At 43.4% G+C, this 17,031-nt stretch overlaps 1 protein-coding gene across 3 annotated transcripts in view; it reads right to left on the reverse strand.

The window, feature by feature from the left end:
* Slc17a4 (solute carrier family 17 member 4) overlaps positions 1–7,461 on the reverse strand; it is a 30,611-nt gene extending 23,150 nt beyond the window's left edge. For all 3 annotated transcript variants that reach the window (XR_007109578.1, XM_047559380.1, XM_047559377.1), the window contains exons 1-2: positions 7,401–7,461; positions 7,119–7,231 (exon numbers count right to left, since the gene is read on the reverse strand). The gene's annotated coding sequence lies outside the window, so the exon portion shown is untranslated. The remainder of the gene's footprint in view (positions 1–7,118; positions 7,232–7,400) is intronic.
* Positions 7,462–17,031: the final 9,570 nt, after the last annotated feature.

Consider the following 17,031-nt stretch of genomic DNA (forward strand, 5'->3'; position numbering starts at 1 on the left):
CTATGCCAGCCTTGCCCCCTCTGCTCCGGCCACCCTCCCTCTTCACCATGCCAGCCAGCTCTGCCCACCTCACAAAGCTCATCCTGCCTCGCTGCAGGGACTCCAGCGGGGAACACCAGCACCCACGGCCATCAAAAGTATTTCATTGATGATATCAGAAGAGGGAATCAAGAAGCCTCTTTCCCAAGAAGCCTCTAAAGTGATGTTTATATAGTAATCCAAAACTTTATCCAGAAAGGAAAAGGTGAGAAAGGCAACCTCCATCAGATCTAATGAAGTGGACTCACAAACGAATGCAGCTGTACAACCTGGATAGGAAGTAGTGGGTTTGGAGGAGACTAAAATTTGAATAAAGAATTTTATTTAAATTCTTTTACTTTTATTTAACCTGTTTTAAATTGTGATTTATAATTAGAGTTTGGGGCTTTAAGTCAGTTTTAGTACATGGAATAAAGTATTCGACGTGTAGTGGTAGAAGGGTACAAACTATCATCCCTAAAATGAACAAGTTCTGAAACCCAATGTGGAGTTTGGTGACTCTGCTAACAATAATGTATTTTGTACTAGAAATTTGCTGAGAGTAGATCTTGTGCGTTCTCAGCACATGCACCCACACACACGTGCACACACAAGTGGTGGTAGATGTGTTAGCTGCATTGTGATGATCACTTAGCAGTGTATATCAGTACATCGTGCCACACATCTTGAATACTGTTAAGGTTTGCATGTGAGGTGTCCACATGTGAGACAATGCAAGGAAGTTCACAGGTGAAGCGACTGGGTTATTGATATTGATACTGATTAACTGGGTGGTGACTGTTGGCTGGAGGAGGTGGGTCATTGGGGACGTGACTTTAGGATATATATTTTGTCTGTGGTGAGGGGAGACTCTCCGTGCTTTCTGGTTCCATGTCCTGAGCAGTTTCCACCACCTCACTTCCACCATGATGTTCTGCCTTACCTTGGACCCAGAGCAACAGAACCAGCCACCTACAAACTGAGACCTCTGAACCTGTGAGCCCCCAAATAAACTTTTCTTCTAAAATTGTTTTTGCCAGACCTTCTGAGCAGAACAGTGAAAGAGCTGACTAAAACAAATACATACAGTTTTTGTCTGTCCCCTAATAAAGCTGAGAAAACCTGCCATGGAGGTTATGTGTTTTCTATTTTCCTCAGAAGACTAACAAAACTTGAACTTCAGGGCCTTCGCTTTTCCAAGTCTATTTCCACGCTCTGGGAAGAGCCCTGGCTCCACAGGGTCACGTGTTCTGTAGAATCGCAAAAATCAAAGTATGAGAACTACACACATGAAAGTCAAATAACCAACTAACAGTGTGCTTTCCACCAGCACTGAGCTCTCCAGAAGACAGCTGCTCTCTAGGACAGGGACCCCAAACAACCTGGAAACCACACTCTACAGCTCCCTGGCCTTGATGTTCAGCATGGCAAGATGGTTCCTCTTCTGGTGAAAATGGAGAGGTTTTGGACAGAACTGGTTCCCGCTGCAATGTCATAACGAGCTGGAAGGACCACCAGGTCACATTTTTAAGAGCCCCAGAGAGCTGTGACGCAACTCACACACTCGTATCAGAGAGCGAGCTCGTCCTGCACCTGAGCAGGCAGGTCCCTGCAGAGTACCAGTGCCACCGCAGGCACAGAGAGGAGAGCCGGGCGGAAACCGCCACCCTGCCATAGTCTCAGGGGTTGAAGCCACTCCATAGAGTAGGTCAGGGGTCAGGAGAGAGATCTCAATAAGAGTGACGGTTCACCTCGGCTTAATCAAACAGACACAGTGTGTCTCAGTGGACGTTGCGACATTTCTCAGGTAGATAAGCCAACAATAATGTTTATATGAAACACGGAAGGGCTCAGAGTATGCACCCTAAAACAGGCCACCCTAAAACAGGCCACTCAGCACAAGGACTACTGTGAAGTGAAGGCGAGGAGGAAAACAGACACAGGAGAATGTGTCCTGCCCGTCTCCAGGGAGGGGAAGACAACTCTGAGTCACCTGAGGTGACTCCAGATTCTTATGGGCTCAGGGACAGCACGGAGGAGTCTATATAACACACCTGCCAATCACCCTAGTCTTCCAAAAGCTCAGTCCCTTTCCTTCATCTTGTCAGTTCTCTAGGAATTTTCTGTCCTTTATAAGATGCTACATGAGGCCACCTTCTGAACACCCCTTTGTGTTTCTCCCCACTAAGAAAAATTATTTAAAAAATTTCTGAATAATTGGATTGAGCACATTTCATCATTTCTCTCTTGATGAATACAGAGCTAAGACCTGGAAAGATTGCTGGGAACTCGTATATGACCATGGCAAGATTGGGTCTGGGTCATGGCTCAGTCTCACTGAACCATGCAGAGTTTGCCTTCATCAATTTATTTACTTATTTGACTCCAGGCTTCCTAGTTTTGGTTTAGGTTTTAGAGAAGTTAGGGAAGTGCAGGGCAGAACAGGACAACGAAAGCTCTGAATTTTGACTGGAGGGCTGAAAAGAGAGAACCAGAAAGTGCTGGCATTCCACAGAGAGAAAGAGCGGCAGAGGTGACCCCAAAAAGTTATTTATGAAATCACCTTCTGAGCTGTGGAAAAACAGGAACTCACCCCAGAGAAACAGATGCTATCAAGGAGAAAAACTGGAAATGAATTTAAACTGAAAACTACAATAACCAAAATAAACTCAGTGGACAGGACCAGTAGCAGAATGGAAAGGAGAGGACAGTCAGTGGACTTGAGGATGAATCAAGAAGAGATGTCCAGTCTGAAAGGCAGAGAGGTGAGCGGATAAAGAAGTGGAGTCGGGGATCTGTGGGATGGTGAGAGAGGGACTAACAGTCACTTCGTCCAGTCCCTGAAGGAGATGAGGGAAAGGCAACAGGAGGGGGGAGGTGAGAGGGGGACAGAGAGAGAGAGAGCAAGCGAGAAATGAAAGAGGGCGCCTCAATTGAAAGACACATTTTATAAGGTTAAAAATGCCTCGACTTAACCTAAAAATACCCAACCTATCATTATCAAGTTGAAAAAACCCATCAGATGAAACTGAGAAATTGCTTTACAGAAAAAAATCAAAAGAAAAATATTTCAATAATTGTAACTTTCCATAAAGGTCTAATTCCTTAGATAAAGAAAAAAATCACAGGAAGAAAAAGAAAGATACAAAGTATTATGGTTTGGATGTGAGGTGTCCCAAAAACTCATGTGAGACAATGCGGGAAGGTTCAGAGGAGAAATAATTGGGTTTTAAATCTTAACCCAGTCAGTGACCTGATCCCTGAGGGGATTAATTGAAGTGGTGGGTGTGGCTGGAGGAGGTGAGAATAAGGGCGTGGCTCTGGGGTATATATTTTGTATCTGGAGAGTGGAGTCTCTTTCTGCTTCCTGATGATGCCAGCTGCTTCCCTCTGCCACACTCTTTTGCCATGATGTCCTGCCTCACCTCAAGCCCCGAGGAATGGAGCCGGCTTTCTATGGACTAAGACCTCTGAAACCATGAGCCCTCAAATAAACCCTTCCTCCTCTATAATTGTGCTGGTCAGATCATTTAGTCACAGCAGTGAAAAAGCTGACTAAAACGCAAAGATAGAGTCTATGAACCCTATAGAAAATTGGTTGAAGGAAACAAGAGACTTTCCGGAAAGGAAATCACAAGTGGAGTTTAAACACACACACAACTTATTTTAAAATAAGATATGGGGAAGTTAAAACTAAGGTCTCTGAGAATGTAGTGATCAAAAGTGTGATAAAATACGGTTGGTTGGAAATTAGAAAAATATGTGTTCAGATATGGTATTGATGGGTGCTATACACCGAAATGTTGGTGCCCTTCAATTTCAGATGGCTCAGCTCTTCCAAGGTGCTGGGGTTTGGAGGGAGGGCCAGTGGGACATCATTAGGGTGAGATGAGGACATGAGGGGGGCCCATGGTAGGACTAGTGTCCTCATAAGAGAAAGACCAAACTTTCTCCTGCTCCTTCCCTCCCTTCTTTCCCTCTGCCCGCTCCTCCTCCTCATCCAACCTTCCTTTCCCCTCCTTCCCTTTCTCCACCTGAGGAAACACCTAGAATGCAGTCCCCTGCCAGCCAGGAAGAGAGCACTCACCAGAAACTGAACCTTGCCAGACCTTGACCTTGGAGTGTCCAGCCTCCAGGTCTGAGAAAATGAAGGTCTGCTGTCGATGCCACCCATGCCCCGGTACTTTGTCAGAGCAGCCCCAGATGACTAAGACACTGGGAGTGCAGACTGTTGTGGTCTGAGCAATTCGGCAATGTTTATCCGTATTTGAACTTCAAAACCTGTGACCCAGTAATTCAACATGCTAGATTTTTACCTGCAACTACACTTGTACAGGTGAGTTGGAGGATGTACGAGGGGGTTACTGTATGTAAATAGAACGTAACTTAAAACAGTGAACACACGCATGGTGTTGAACATCAGCAGGCTCTGCGTAAAGAACGTCCACACGTGAACGCACTGTGTCCTCCCAACAACCTCGAGACCTGCACTGTTATCCACTTGAAAGGTAGCAATATACCGGAACAGAATTGTTAAAGAAATTGCCAAAAACTCTTCTAAGTATTGTGAAAAAGTCAGAGTTACATGTTCAAATGACTTCTCCTCTTGAGCACTCTGGACTACTGTGTTTCCCAGGACAAGTATTAGTTGGTTTGTGTTATACGAGGGATTTTTAGGAATGGAAGTTGATTGGGTCTGAGTCGCCACTTGGAGGAGACCCCCAAGGATGGATGACCCCTCTGCACTATCTGTAACACCAATCAGAAATACATCTTTGCTTAGTTAATTCAGAGAGATGCAGGTGATTTGATGCCACGTCACAGCCTAAATTGGCTCTACAACAGAACTTAAGTGGAATTACACCTAAGAAATCCTGAAATAACCCTGGTCACAAAGACAATAAGTGCTGTAGCAGGTGTAAACCGCAGGCCCACAGGGAGCAGCGGCAGGCCAGCTAGTCCATGGTGTCCACCAGGCAGGCACTGTCCATTGAGCCCATCTACATTTCCACATTTGTCCACCTGTACCTATCCTATTATAAGGGCTATAAAATCAAACCCTCCTTTGTGTGACTTCCTTGAAACAAACAACATTTACATATTTCTGGCCATCAAAGCATAAAAAGAAGTTGCCCTGTGCCTCACTTTCCCCCCTTTTTCACCTTTTCCTGCCTTGACTATGTCAGGTCTATAGGTGCAGCAGGCATGTGATGATCCCAAGATCACAGAAATGAGGACGGAAGCCAGTGAACTGAGAATGACCACCAGTCAGGATCAACCAAGTCACACTGGCAAGACAAAGGACCCAAGCTTTACCACAGGATTCCTGTCCACTCTGCTTTGTCTACAGCTCCGCACTAGGTTGCTTTCACTGGAGACCCAGTTTGATTGGGCTTTATGTGGAAAATCAACACAACGTCTCAAGGTAGAAGAGATGATGGCGAACTGGTGCTGGCTCTTAAATTTTCCCTCCAACGTCATTTCCATTCAGATGTCACTGGGCAAACACACACAGCCAAGATAGAGAAACATATCCTTTCCAAAGGAAGTCCAAGGAATATTTTTGCACGATAATGTAAACTGTGACTGTGCCAAGTTTCTATTCAAAAATAGTTACCTAAGTCCATCCTTTCTACACAGAAAAAAATATACTCCCCCCCCCCAAGAAAAACCAACTCAACTCCCACTTAATTATAGCGTCAGATCTGTCATCCAGGATTTTGACATCAACTCCTTCATTTGAATGTGGCATATTATTGCTGAAAATCACAAACAAGACAAAGCGTCTGCTCCACATAGCCTGTCACACCATGAAACTACAGACAGAGAGTAGCAGCAAGGAGCTGGTCCTGTCCTGAGAACCTGTTCCACCGCCTCCCTACCCTGGGCAGAAAACAGTCCTGGACTGCAGTGACCCCACACACGACTGGTTCCCAGAAGACCGTCTCCTGAGCCCCCAGCCCACCTTCTGGGTAGCTCTTCCTTCTCAATCACTCTTTCTGAAGAGTCTTTGCAGAGCAGGTTTCTCATCCCACCACTGACAAAAGAAACCAGACACAAGGATCAAATGACACTCGTCTTTCCTCAGTCATAGCACCCTCTATCCTAGTGGGTAGTCCTTAATAAATCCAATGCAGATAAACTCAACCGTTCACTTTTGCTGGCGGGCTGGACCTGGGCAAGCTACAAGGTTCAGCAGCTCAAGAACTTTTATCAGTGATTTCAGTGGAATGGCTACTGAGCAGCTGTGCGGCTCTGGACATCGCACCTATAAATGGAGACCTGGTAACAGTCTATGCTGTGCCCTCTCCTAATTTCTGTACTGGTTAAGAGAGGTGAAGTTATCCTATGGCAACAGGTGAAACCTCGGCTACTGGCATACAGCGTGGTTTTATCACCTGCTTCGTGCCTTGTCTAGCATAGCCAATAGCAGCTGTGTGCCATGCTGTCCTTCCTGAGACCAGGCAGGTGGGTGACCTGCATCTGAAGTCAGTCTGCAGCAGAGGCAGAGAAAAGACAGTATGTGGAAGCATTTATGTTTAGAAAGTACAGTTTACTTCTGTTCTAATTGCATTGATCAAGGTTACGTGATCCTAATAGACATTAATGAGGCCACAGTACAATCCTGCCTCTAAGAAAAGCAGCAAGTATCTGTGAACAATAATATATTTTACCACATGTGTGGAAAGAAAAATAGAAAAAGTTGGCTCCTTCCTGCTTTGTTGAACCATATACCAGTTTTGAAGTGGAAAAAATGAAATTCTGTTTAAACCAGTCCATACAATTGAAGAATTCAGCAGCATATTAATCAGCAGCTTAACTCACTTTTACTGAGTTTTGTTTTCAAGGACTCCATTTTGGGGGATTTATTTATCCCCTCTCCCTTTCCCCCATTTCTGCCTGGTCTTAATAAGTAGTTTATTGATGTTTTCTCAGGGTTCTAGTCTTAATTTCTACATTTTCTTCTTCTATTCTATTATCTGAAGCTCTGGGGAAGGATGTCCAATTCTTTTGTGTTCTCTTGACTCTTGCTTATACTGGATTGTCCCAGGTGTAGTATTTAATTTCAGATTGTGAGCGTATTTTTATCATTTACTTACAGGAACCTTGCTATCCGTCAAGCAAAATCTCTTCCTCCAGAGAGCTTTTGTGTTTGCTTCTGCTAAGTAACAGCCAAGACCACTGCTCTGTACACCGCGTAGCTTGAGTCATTCTGCAAAACAAAAACAGCATACGTTTGAAACTAAAACTAAAGTGTGCAGAATCCAGCAGTTAATTTTATAGGAAGGGTTGAGGATTTTTTTAATCACCTAGTGTATGGGGCAAGAGAGACAAGATCCTTATTTCCCTGAGTCAATGGACAGAGTTCTTTTCTAGTTTACCTGTCAGAACAGGTCCTCCCGTTATCTTGCGGCCATCAGAAAAGAACATTCTCCTATAAACGCTTTAAATTTTAAGTCAATAAAAACGGAATTGAGTTACAGGCTCTTTTAAATTAGGTTGGTGAATATAATTGGAGGAAGTGACTCTAATTCTCATCCTGCTGGCAGCAAACAATTGAATTAGAGCCCCGCCTGAGAGGGCCCCCTGGTGACCTGGGTGGACGTGCAGAGGAGTGGTTTTGTTGAATCTGTGTTCGGCCCTTGCTTCCCTTTCTGCGGTGTAGAACAGCCTCAGAACTAAACGGTTTGAGGAACTTAAGACAAAAGACAACAGGAGGGAAGCTGTGCAGGAGGTCAGAGCTGCTCCCCTGACCCCTCAGATCATCCTCGGGAGCCCCAGCTTGAATTAGAGTTGGGTCCTGATGATTTCAGGAATGTCGGGGCCTCCCTGGAATTTTCCTTGGAACAGCCAGTCATACCCTCATGGTCCACTTTATTGTCTCTCAACTTCAAGTTTACCCTTTGTGTCTGCTCTGTGAAAATGAACACGGGAGCTTTAAAATTTTATTGTAACCAGCCAGCTCAGAAGCTTTATCCAGAGGGCACTGTAGGGGGTTAAGGGTTTGCTTTCTGGGTTTGCTCCCTGGAGTTCTCCAGGAAGAGGGAGCCTGGATCTCAGCCCTCATCCTCGTCTTCAGCTCCTGGGCAGCGGCTCCTGCTCATGGAGGCCAGTACTTTATCTATTCCCTGGAGATCCCTTTTCTTCTTACTAGCCAAACCCGTCAACTGTTAGAGTTAATAGATCTTGAGAGTAAGTAATCCCTGTCAAGGTCATCGTGCAGTTTCTCACTCTTGATGGATCAGCATGCACAACCACAGACTTCCCATTTTCTTTATCAGCAAATAGTGAACCATTTGGACCAAAGTTGGTCCCCGCCTGCCGATTGTTCATGTTTTTTCATCTTTTGCTTCTAGCATTTATCCAAAGAAATGACCCACTCGGAACAATTTTGAGCGTGTTGCCTTCATCAGGTTTTGCCATGTACCTGTATTGTCTACAGCAGTGGAAATGAAATACACTGTTGATAATGTATCTGTGGTTCAATTTTCTCTCCATATTTTTCAGAGTTTCTTTTCTCAGTTTTTTGTTCTCTTGTTTGTTTTGGTTTATTTTGGTACCGGGGACTGAACCCAGGAGACTCTTAATACTGAGTCACGTACCCATTCCTTTTTATTTTGAGATAGGGTCTTGCTAAGTTGCTGAGTCTGGCCTTGATCTTGTGATCCTCCTGCCTCAGCTTCCCAAGTTGCTAGATTACAGGTGTGTGCCACCATGCTCTGCCTCTTTTTGATTAAAAAAGAAAAAATTTGCACATGCGTGCACACACACTTGTCCATTCCTGACTCTCCTGGGAATGGCTCTGATATTTCACCTTCAAACATGATATTGGACTTCAGGCTAATATATTAAGAATCCTACCATTCTTGTTTTACCAAACAGTTTTATTTTATGTAAAATAAATAACAAATAAACAAAAATGATCTTTTAGCACATTTTAATTCAACAAACTTTTGAAACTTTTAACTTTATAGCGTGAATTCCACATTTTGGATTTCCCAATATCAACATATATATACTCAGTGTCATACTCAGTTTGGAAGTGTATAACAGAAGGCTTTAGACTGGGTAGTTAAAAAGCAGAAATTCACTCTTCCCTGGGTAGAGGTTGAAAGTCCAAGATGAAGGCCCCAGCTGGCTGGTGTCAGGTGAGGCTTCTTCCAGACTGGCAGACAACCGTGGCCTCAGTGGCGTCCTCCTGAGGCAAAGAGCTGTGGGACGGGCTCCGGGTCTCCTCCTGAAGGGCACCAATACCACACCTGAGATTTCTCCTCCTGACCTAACTCCTTCCTTTTAATATCACCACACTGGCCGTTAGGATTTCAGTATGCAAATGGGAAAGTGAATGGGACATTCAGTTCTTGACACTAGGTTTCTTGCAAGGGTATTCCTGGCTAGCAGACCCTTGAGGAACTTGTGAGCCTTGGAGGTCTGACATCGTTCAGTGGCTGCTTTGTTGAGTATTTGAACTCCACTCAGGTGAGCTCAAAACTGCAAATGAACACGCCTCCTTCCGTTCTGTCTAATGCAATCTGCGTTTATCATGCTCTTACATCATTGAAATAAAATCCCTAAAACATGTCTCCAGTATCTTGCTGGTCTTCATATTTATCCCTCCTTTTTAAGAACTGCTTATGACAAAGCTAGAACAACTGCACTTTGCTCCTTTCCCCTGGAACACCTCTTCAAATACCATAATGCTGCACAGGAATGTGCTGGGTCAGCTACTCTGCTACCCTCAGTATGTGCTAAGGCAGATCCACTTGACAACAGCACCTCTGCAGCCATAAGCATCCTGCATGCCACTTTTGGTGATATTTTCAGTGAATTCTTCTGAAAGATCCTTGTGATGATTAGAATCATATGTTTAAAAAGTACTGTGAACTTGTAAAAGAAGAGTTCTGATAGAGTGGCTCTTTTTTGGGAGCCTATTGCTGGTGAATCACTTACTTGCTGTGTTAACCCTGCTTCCTACTTTGTGGCTGAATGAAGCTGCATTAGCTATTATAACCTAATCTCCAAGTGACACGCCATCACTTCTGCCATATGGCATTCCACGGGCCACACAGTCTGGTCCTGGGACAATGTGAGAGAGACCTACACAAGGTCACACACACCAGGGGCTTGAAAACTGGAATGCTGTCTCAGAAGCTGCTCACGACACAGAGGTGCAGTTAACTCATCCAAAAGTATGCAGAGAGTTGATCATGGTCGAGTTCTCTGCTCAGTAGCTTTGTCTGATGTCCCACAACAAGATGTGGTGGTGACAAGAGCTTTTTTAGGGGGTAGGTCCTGATTCTAAAGGCACTAAAACTACTTCATTACTGAACTAAGGGTAGTGGGTTTTCTTGGGGAGACTAATCCACTCACTCATTTTTAGGATATAAATTCCTATCTCCAGTTAACTAAAGATTTTTAAGTTTATTGAACCTACAGCTATATTTCAATGCATTTTAGTAACTTTGCTTATGAACATAAGACTTTATCTGTATGAATTGCTTAGTGAATCACCTTTATGAACGTCATGTTCTGGAGAACAACCCCAAGAGGCAGACATCTAGATTTCAGCTGCAAATGAGCTGTGTAGCAATGGTCAGAAACCAAAGATTTTTCAGAGCAACTAAGTTTCCAAAATAAGAGCTGGAGTTCACTATGGTTTCCTTATTATATGCTACTGGTTGTGAATCATACAGTTAATTTGATAAGATTTGGTGAATTTTTTGAAATTATCATTTACAGACATAGTAAACATTCAAGTTCACCAAGTTCATTAGAGGGAACCCTATTTATTGTCCTAGTTGCAAAATTTGCTCATGAGTGATCTTTGCTTAATGCAAACATGTGAATTCACTTCTGAACATGAAAATTTATTTTTCATATAATGGCACTATTTTTTAGAAAACCTCTAACTGGACTTCATAGATTAAATATGGGTGAAACAGTTTTTCAAATAAATGAAAAACTCTAAAGAGACAACCAATACATCCCCTGACATGATCATGAGGTTTTGATCCCTCAGAACTTCCAATTTGATATTTCTTATAAAATCTACTATCCATTTTAATAATTTTGTTGTCAGCAAGTGTCATGAAATCTGACAGCAGAAAATCCCTTAATTATCATTTATTTCATCAGAACACTCAGGCACACGTGGACTGAGTAGACCTGATATACATATTGGTTCTATTTTCTTTTCAAAAAAGTTCACTGAAGTGAAAGTGTGTCAGAGCGCCGCTCAGCTGTCAGCAGTGGGAGCAACTCAGCTGGATCCGGCGGGGGTTTGGATGCCGAATAAGATCTCCTTGCTGTGTGGTCCGGTCACACTGTGCAGCTTAATCCCACGGGTAACATTTTCTCCCAAGATTTTCTTAAGTCTAGACCATCAACAAAACAATAAATAAATCCCTGGCTTATAGTAATTGATGTCTGTGGTACAAAAAGCCCCCTAGGTTAAGTCCCAGGATTTCACACTCAGCTACGACCGGCATAAATGCCTCGGGAGAATAGAATGGGAAATGTCGGCAAGCAGTTAGAAGAGAATGTTCACTGTTCTAAACTTAATTTATTTAACTAAAATATCATGTGCTTTACTGTTTAATTATAGTGATCTTTAACAACCATTTTGCAAAATCCCTGAAACCTGAGCGACCAGCCGCATGAGTAGATCTGCAGCCCCTGCACGCACTGCGCCAGCCCCTGCACCGCCTTTGGGTTCAGGGTGGAGCCCTGTGCTCAAGGGAATGCCAAGTTCCTGGTCCCAGTGATACCGCTCTTCACCGGTGACGAGTCCTGCTTCCTCAGGTGTTGAAGTATAACGCCAGAGAAGCACGCCCAGGCAAATGTAGAGTGGAAAATGCAGCTTTATTAAAGAAAAGTAAAAGCAGACTTCTCCCGGGTGGAAGAAGGGGACCCAAAGGCGGAATCCATGGGTGAGCAAATCTTGTCCTTTTTATGGGTTTTATTCTCCCATTCTTTCTTCCTTATCTCTTCCCTTCCTGCCTACGGGATTAGGCCTGGTTTGGTCTCTGACAAGGGCAGGTAAATTTGGTTATCAATGGGTTCTGCAGGTCCGTGACATTCCATTCTCCCATGGCAGTTTCCAACGTCCAGAGGCAGATGACTTTATGGCCTCCATTTTCTTGATCTGACCCGATTTCCTATTTCTACACTAATTCCCCAATTCTGGCTTCACGAGCAAACCACACAGGCAAGAGTGCTCCTCGTTCACTATCTCCCCACCAGAATCCGTCTGCACTGGTGCCACCAGTTTCCTGAGTACTCTCACATCTATTTCACGCCTATGCCGGGAGCTGTGGATGTCCACCCTTCCGATTAGAAGCTCCAGTCTCCTTGGCAAGTCATGCGAAGGTTTGTGGACTGACCTCCAGCTGCTCCCCCTCATATCTCCCCACGGCATGTCTGGCTCCTCAGGGTATTAGATTCGTCTTTATTGCCCAGAAGAGCCATCCCTGGCCACACCTCAACTTTGACGACTCTCGGAGTGGACCTTGCCCTTTCTTCTGCATAATACTTAATGGCACCCTCCACCAGACCTGGTTCAAATATTTATCTCCTGGGGAAAATTTCCTCCCTCCTCTCCCTCCAGTCAGAGCCAGACTCTTAATGCAGTAGCTATCAGGAACTTGGGTAGGCATGTAGGTTCTCCCAAGAGCTTTATTAATATTAGCCCTTGCAGTTTTTAAAGTGATCTGGCTCATTTACCGTTCACTTCTTTATCCAATGAACTCTTGAAGCAGTGTCTATGTGCCACTCAGTAACCCTTGTTTAATGAGTGGGTAGATGCCTTTTAAGACATTAAGTGTGCTATTATTCCAAGAATAAACCGAGTATTTTCACAACATATTTTTCCTTAATAAAATGCTTGATCGAATTCTCTGTTACTCTGTTTAGGACTTTGCATCTACTCTAGCAATTGAGATTAGTTTCAGGTTTTCTAGTGTCACCCTTACTATCTTTGATTTTAGATAATGCTAGCTCATAGCATCCTATAAAAGTTCCACCTATTTATCCCTCCACTACCACGCTAAAACTTCCCCAAACACCTGGTGGCCACTGATCTTTTCACTCTTGCTCTAGTTTTGTCATTTCCAGGATGTTATGTAGTTGAACTTGTACAATACATGGTCTTTTCAGAACAACTTATTTAATGGGCAATGTGTATTTAAGTGTCATCCCTGTCTTTTTTGTCTTGGTATCTCATTTTTAAAATCAGTGCACAGTACTTCATTTGTATGCGCATGGCAGTGTATTTATTCATTCACCTACTGAAGAACGTCTAACCCAATTTTGGCAGTTCTGAACAAAGCTGCTGTAAGCAATCATGTGTGGGTTTTTCTGTGGATATATGTTTTCAACTCATTTGGATAAACACCTAGGAACACAACTATTAGATCACATGGTAAAGGTATTTAGCTTTACAAGAAATCGTCAAACTGCCTTCCGAAGTGGTTTCACCATATTGCATTCCCACCATTGAAGAATTAGCTCCTCTTCTCATATCCTCACCAGCATTCGGTGATGTCCATGTTTTGCATTTTAGCCACTCAAATAAATGTAAAGTGAGGTCCCACTGTAGTTTTAATTTGCAATTCCTTAATGACATATAATGTTGAGCACACTTCCATGGGCTTATTAGCATATCTTTTTCAGTGAAATGTTCACTGTTTTCATTTCCTGTGAAAAAATTCATGGTGTTTGTCTCCTTTGTAATTGTATTTTTTAATGTTAAGTTTTGGATGTTCTGTATATACTCTTTGCCATTTGTGTCACAGCTGTCAAAAGTCCAAATTCAAGGTTTTAGCAGGATGGGGACCTTCTAAATACTCGGCATGGGATGGGGAGAATTTTCCTGTGCCCTGTCCTAGTTCTGACTGCTGTCTAGAAAACTTGGCATTGCTCCCATTCTGCCTTGATCTAAAAATCACCTTCTCTGCTGTGCATCTTCTCTGCTTCTTTCTCACATGAGGATACTCATCATCATTCATCGTTGACTCTAGGGCCAACGCAGGCCCTTTAGATGGTATGAGATCCTGGATTACCCAAAAAGTACCCAAACTATAGTCCAAGTATAACTTGATTGGCTGGCATCAAGAGGACTCAAAAGAAAGGCTTTAGAAACTAAACGCTGTATGTAATGTATACTTGTGTTTCTCTGTGGTGACCAGGAGAGGAGACTCGCTTGGGAAATCTCTAGTTTTGCTATGACATTTTTAAGGGTCAAAGTCTTTGACGATCTAGTAACATTGTCACATTCCAGTGAAGGCAACCAGTGTAGTTTTCACTCCCAGCATCTCAGGATTTGCGCGTCCTGCGGTGGTCATGTATCGCTGTCCGACTAACACTGCTGAGTTCGGTTGGACTGTCTGAGAAAGTATAACTCAAGGTGGAAGAACCACAGGGTGCTAATTTCATTCCTGCTAGAAGAACCTTGAGGTCAAATCTAGTTAAGTATGACCCAGGGCTGGTAAGGTTCAGGACTTCAGAAGCTTCCCGAGTCAGCAGAAGGAACCGAGTGGCAGGCTTGTCCACTCTCATCTGGATTCTCAGTGGCAGAGGAGGGCGTCAGGATTTAGATCTGGAATGTCTCCCTACAGCTCACGTGCGAAGGTTGGTCCCCAATGCAGGAACATCCAAGGGTGGGGTTAGGGTAAGTGATCGATCATGACAACTCTAACCTCATCCGTGGACTAATTAATAATTTTAGTGGACTACAATAATTTGAATGTTAGGTGGTAGAAACTGGAGGCAGGTGAGGTCTGGTTGGGGGAAATAGGTGGCAGGGTCGTGCCTCGTCCCTTGCAGCTTTTCTCCGCCACACCTTTTCACCATGATGTTCTGTCTCACTAGAGCCATGGAATTGGCAATCATGGACTGAAAGCGCTAAAACTCTGAGTCAAAATAAACTCCTCCTCCTCTTGTCCTTTTCAGGTATTTGGTTCAGAGTGATGAAAAGCTGACTAACAGTGTTTGGATGAACCCCCCATGGGATCAAGGTGTTCTGACAATCCACAAGTCTTCTCAAAGGATCAGCCATACCCCCTTGTTTGGCTCTTCATGTGTCACTTAATTGCTTTATAGTATTGGAAGAAAGGAACAGCCCATGCTTTAGCTCAGTTTCACGATTTTTCTGATTTCCCTGTTGTCCTATGGCACACCCTGATTAATCACAAAAGGACACTGGGATGAGGGGAGGAGCTAAAGACCAGATACCTTTAATCAACAGCGTGCAAGGGTGGTGGTTTTGTTGTACCAACTTTAAAGTCGTTGCTTTAATTTAACAAGATAGATTTGCTTACAAATGAAACTCAGCAAGTAAAAATGGGAGGGAGTCCTTCAGTCTCCAGTTTGAACATTCCCAGAAAGACCTTCCAGGCTGGGCTTGGTGGGACTCCTGTGCTCTGAACCTGTGGCAAGGCTCAGCCAGTGCAGGTCCTTACTAAGTATGCCCTAGTGAAGCCAGAATTGGGGACAGGCAGTTAGTGTAGAAACAGGGGATCGGGTCAGATCGAGGAAATGGAGGCCATGAAAGCCATCTACCTCTGGAAGTTGGAGACTGCCCTGGGAGAATGGAATATCAAGGACCTGCAGAGTACATCGATAACCAAATTTACCTGCCCTTGTCAGAGACTACAGGCAGGAAGATGCTGATTAATGCCCCCTAGGCCCTTACCTGGCTGAATCACTTTGGCCCTCCCCCTGGGCCATTTTCACTTCTTACATCTCACCTGCAAAACCAGGCCTAATCCCCTAGGCAGGAAGGAAAGAGATAAGGGGGGAAGAATAGAAGAATAAAACCCATAAAAAGGACAAGATTGGCTCATCCCATGGATTCCGTCTTTGGGTCCCCTTCTTCCACCGGGGAGAAGTCTGCTTTTACTTTTCTTTAATAAAGCTGCATTTCCACTCTACATTTGCCTCGGCATGCTTCTCCGACGGTGTACTTCAACACCTGAGGAAGCAGGACTCGTCCCCGGTGAAGAGCGGTATCACTAGTGCTGAGCCCACTGCCTGGTGGACCTTCCTCGTCATTCCAGTCTTGTTCCAAAGAGCAAGTCATTAACCTTTTGTGAAGCAGGCTATGTGAGAAAACAATAGAACAAAACAAAATAATTTAGAATAGTAATCTTGGAGTCCTTCCACAGTGGCACTTTGTTTCTGAAAACATTTGTTCTGGCTGTTGCTATGTATGTGTATTTCTGAGTGTGAATCATGGAAAAATGTGTTGCTGAATTTGTGTTGTAGAAACAAGTTGAAAACCTCTCAATCCTGCTACATAGTTTGTGTTTTGAATTCTGGATATTGTTGTTTGTTCTTGCTCCCAGGTCAGATATTTGCAGTCCTACTCAGCAAGGCGACACTTTCCTTGTTGGGTCTTTTGAGTAACAGAACACATTAGACCAAGATTGCTCCCTTAATCCCTCTGCTCTTCATTTGTCCACTTTAGAGAATAATCAGATGAACTTATTCCCCCTATGGGTTTTAGCATCAAGTTTATGTGTCCTTGCTTGTTCCCAGTTTCATTTGTCTTTGATCTCCTTTTTTGCATACTCCAATTATAGTAGAATATTCATTTCTTTTACTGTTTATTGTAGCTTTCTGAATATATAAATGAATTGCCAGCACTCAACAAAAAAGCATTACTTTGTTTTACTTATTAAAATACCTTCTTAGATAATTTGAATAAATTTAGGATAATGGATTAATGGCATTTTTAAGCACCTGCAATTATTACATTGAATATAAGTGATTTACTGAAATATTTTTTTGAAACATGACCAAGCTCCTCCTCAGAAACTCCATACATTTCAAGAGAACTGTAATTTCCAAAATTATTTTTAAAGACACAGACGGTGTCTACATTTCAAAAGAGGCAATAAAAAAAATTTAATCAAACTGAAGATTCCAGCTACACCAGTGTTCTGGGAAGAAGTAATGAATTGATCCTTTCTTTTCAAGGTAGTCCATTTCAGTGTCTGTTTTCCTTAATGCTTA

The sequence above is a fragment of the Sciurus carolinensis genome, chromosome 7 (assembly GCF_902686445.1).
Source record: "Sciurus carolinensis chromosome 7, mSciCar1.2, whole genome shotgun sequence".
In the NCBI taxonomy this organism is placed as follows: domain Eukaryota; kingdom Metazoa; phylum Chordata; class Mammalia; order Rodentia; family Sciuridae; genus Sciurus; species Sciurus carolinensis.